This window comes from Gossypium arboreum, chromosome 12 (assembly GCF_025698485.1).
Source record: "Gossypium arboreum isolate Shixiya-1 chromosome 12, ASM2569848v2, whole genome shotgun sequence".
In the NCBI taxonomy this organism is placed as follows: domain Eukaryota; kingdom Viridiplantae; phylum Streptophyta; class Magnoliopsida; order Malvales; family Malvaceae; genus Gossypium; species Gossypium arboreum.
Window position 1 is genome coordinate 10,075,208 of NC_069081.1, and position 4,418 is coordinate 10,079,625.

The 4,418-nt window shown below is 33.9% G+C and overlaps 1 long non-coding RNA gene across 1 annotated transcript; it reads left to right on the forward strand.

The window, feature by feature from the left end:
* Window positions 1-442: 442 nt before the first annotated feature.
* Window positions 443-1,547, forward strand: LOC128285337 (uncharacterized). The gene is made up of 2 exons (XR_008275842.1): window positions 443-529; window positions 1,295-1,547. It is a non-coding gene; the product is annotated as an uncharacterized LOC128285337 (long non-coding RNA).
* Window positions 1,548-4,418: the final 2,871 nt, after the last annotated feature.

Here is a 4,418-nt window from a genome sequence, read left to right on the forward strand (position 1 = left end):
AGATTTTTACATTTTTGAGACCCATTGTGTCATGAGCTTTCTAATGAGGGGACTATTTTGCAAAATAAACAAGAGTTTAGGGTTTTTCCATGAGAGATTTTATGTTGTTTTCTGAATTTTTATGGAAGAATATGATCCTTTGGTGAGTAATAAACAACTTTTGTGAAAGGATTTCTCATGAAATCCTAATAGGGACTATTTTGCATGAGTTGTAAAATAGATGATAAATATGTAAATAGTTGAAATTTTGGATTACTATAATAGTAAAAAGGGTTCGGCTAGGCTTATAATATGAAGAAATTCAATAAAAATTAATTTTCGAGCATAAGGGTGAAATGGTCATTTTGTGAAAGTCTAGGGGTAAAATAGTCATTTTGCCCAATTATGAACTTTCGGGCGTCTAAATTGATATGCTGATGAAATAAATGAATTTTATTAATTTAGATCAAGAGAAACATGATTCGGGTATTGATCGAGGTAAGAACAAAGTTTACGAGGATTAAGCTCGTCTTCATCATTTTGTATCGAGGTAAGTACATATGTAAATAATGTGTTATTGAAGCTTACTTTGGTATATTTTAATAATATACATGTGTAATTAGCTTATTGTTGTTATGTATCTAAATTCTAATTGTTGCTATGAATGTATAAATGACATGTTATGCGAGTAAATTACAATGTGAGCAAATGCGATGCTATTCGATTAGATATGAAGCCCCGTTGAACCTTAGACATAACATAGAATACAAAAGGGCATGTTATGAAAATTATGTGGTCTGAACTCATGAGTTGAGTCTGAGTTCATGAGATAAATGTTATAGGTAACGTGGGTCCAAGTACTGACTTTGTGTACAGACCCGTGAGTGGCTTAATGAGCAAACATTACATGATAGCTATGGGGTCCAGGTCCTGACTTGATAAAAAGTGAGTAGCTCAAATGTGAGCGTTTCATAGCACGAGGTAGCCCTGATTTCTTATATGGCATTTAGACTCAAATTCCCCGCGTATCCATATGTATTTCGAGAGTTCAACGGGTAACCCGAAGATTTAGTTGGTGAATAATTTGATGAGGTATGTATACCGAACTCATGGTTAGGACCTGAGTAAAGAACGAGGTGTATTAAGTATACATGAATGAAAGGAAGAGTAAGATAGAGACGTTAAGTGATTTATATCTTTTAATCATGACAAGCTACCGTTGGATGAATATGATTTTCTTATAATTACACTTTATTTGCATATATGTACTTACTAAGCTCCCACGCTTACCCTCCTTTCTTTTCTTTCCTTTTAGTGCCGCCAAGCTAGCATTAGGGATCCAGTGACATCAAAAGCTTCGACCACACTATCACTCAAGACCTTGGTATAGCTAGTTTTATTGTTTTGTTTTCTAGCATGTATAGGGACTCGAGTCTTTGTTTAGTGTTTTGTTAGTTAGCCATAATGTGTTGACTCATATGATGAATATGATACTCATTTTGTATAAGGCCATGGATGATGGTCAAAAATCATTTTGATTTATAAATAAAAGATGATATTTTCATGGATGAGTAAATTGCATAAATGAAATGTTATCAATTGTGGTTATTTTGAATATGTGATGTGCCATTATGTTAGTATAGAGTGATTTTTGTGCGGGTTACATAAGAAAAAGTGACAAAAAGGCTTGGTAAATAGCCTTAATTTGTCTACACGGATAGGCATATGGGTATGTGTCTAGGCCTGTGTGACACATAGTCTACCACATGGGCGTGTGATATGGCCGTGTGTCCCCTGCACGTAAGAATTGTAAGTCAATATGCATGGTAGTAAACACACGGGTAGAGACACAGCCGTGTGAAGGGCACGGCCTAGTACACGAGCGTTTGCCTTGACCGTGTGGCCCTTAAGGATTGCTGACGTCAGAAACAGAATGTCCAGGTTTTTACACACAGCCTAGGACACGGGCGTGTCATGGTTGTATGAAGGACACGGGCTAGAGACATGGGCGTGTTCCAGGCCGTGTAAAAACCCCTGTAGGTGTGTATTTAGAATTAATTCCACACGGGTATAGGACACGGTCGTGTCCCTGTATTGCTTAGGCCGTGTGAGCCACACGGGCCAATAGCACGACTATGTTGAAATGCCACACGGGCGTGTTGTCCCTTCCACACGGGCGTGTGCCCTTGTATTAAGAGTTATTTTCAGAGTTCTTTAAAGGACTCGGATTGTTTCTGAATGGGTTCCAATGGATGTTTTGGACTTAGTAGGCTCTTATTGAGGAGTTTATAAATAAAATTGAAAAAGTTTTAATTTGACCATGTTTTGGTGTTATGAAAACATTTATATGCATAAGTTTAAGTTAGGTAATGCCTCATATTCCAACCCAGTGTGGGGTGTTACAATTAATGACTATTTGAGCTGATTTGGTATATTTAAGATTGATTATCAAGATAAAGATTAAATTGAATAGAATATAAATTTCTTAGTTTGATTGATATCAGATAATTTGTATGAAATTGAATTAAAGCATGTTGTGATATATGATAAATTTATGTTTTGATGATGAATTGAGGATAAAGGAATGTGAATTGATCTATATGTAATGAAATGGAATTGCTTACCTTATTAGTTGTTCAGACTGTATTGGATATAGTTGGTATTCCTTATGGCTAGAGTATTAAGTAAAATCATCATTGTTGGGCAATCTAAGGTGGTAGGTATTAAGCATTACATCATCATTTTTGGACAACCTGAAGTGACAGATTGATTGAGTTGAGAAAACCATTGATATCGGGCAATACGAAACGGTATTATACGTTGTTATAGCACCAAATGTCGGGTAACCCAAGGTGACGGATTCGTGTATCTGTACCAAGTTGTGTTTGGTCAATAGGGTTTAAAATGCATGAATTGGTTAAAATGGAAATGATATGAAATGTAATGAAAACACAATGTTCGAAATGAATCGAAAGTAAGCCTTGGGGGTCGACTGAGTATTAGTCAGTAATAGACTCAGTAATAGCATAAAACGTGTTATGTGATGAAAAGTATATATATATATATATATATATATATATTCTAAAGATGAGAAAAATTGATGGATGTATTTATAACTACATATAGCAATTGAAATGAATCAAATAGTATATAGAATGGTTAAGAAAGTGATAACTTATATCAAAACCTAATGAGTTAGCAAATGATATTAGTTATATACTTGCCTTGTGAACATGGAAGTGTTTATATATAATTGTATGGTATTAGATTAAATATTGAATGTACGCATGTATTATAGGTTAACTTACCTTGTCTTGAATCATAGATTTACCACTGAGTAATTTGCTCAGCGTGCGGTTTGTTTTTCATGCCCAGGTCAAGTTCAATTTGTAACTCCTGAGCATTGACTTCCGCATCCAAATCAATGGTCTCAAACTCAACAATGTTTTTTCATTTTGATTTTTATTGTTAGTTGGAATGTACTTAATAGATTGAGTCTTGATGAAATTGGTGTTTTAAAGATGTTGTATGCTTGTTAGTATATATATATATATATATATTTATATATATATATATATATATATATATATGCAACTTAGATTGATTTGCCATAGTTGGATTTGAGTATGATACATGTAATGGCAATATAATCATGGTATGTCCTTAAATCTTTTGCATATATATGTTATGAAAGGCTGAATGTTTAGAGTTTGGTGAAATTGGTATAAATATGTAAGTTCTAAATGAATGGTATATGTTACTTTGTCATCATATTGAATTGGTCTTGATTTGGTATTGATAGGTGACTTGAAATTGGTATAAAATAGTAAGGTTTTGAAGTGTGCATTTTTCCAAAAAAAAGAGACCTAGTGGTCTGTTTCCGGTACCGCGATACCATACCCCTGATATTGCGATACCAAACCTGAATTATTTTGAAAATTTTATAATTTAGTCCTTAGGTTAGGAAGTTTGGTCATTGTTTTCGAAATCACAGAACCAATCTTTGGATATCGTGATACCCATCTAATACATTTTCAAAGTTTAGTTACGTTTTTGAAATCGTGATACCAAGCCCTGGATGTTATATTTTGAAAAATTTTAATTTAGTCTCGATTTAACCTTGGATTAGTATCAAAGCTTTCGTAAGCTTGTATAAGACTCGAAAATATTTACTTATCATAATGATTGATTATAACGTTCGCGTTAGTTAAATGACTGGAATTGTATTTATTTAATTGTAGTTGTTCGGGCAACAAATGTGACACATTGTAGCTTGGACTTGACGATTGGGTCAGGTATAGGGTGTTACATTAGTGGACCTTAATGATGTATTTTATCAATTTTAAAAAACATGGGAATGAGCCTTCACTGAGTGCCTTCCTAAATATTTACTTTCCACCCCTCACCAATGAGAAGTGCCAAAAGTGGTTTTTGTCTTT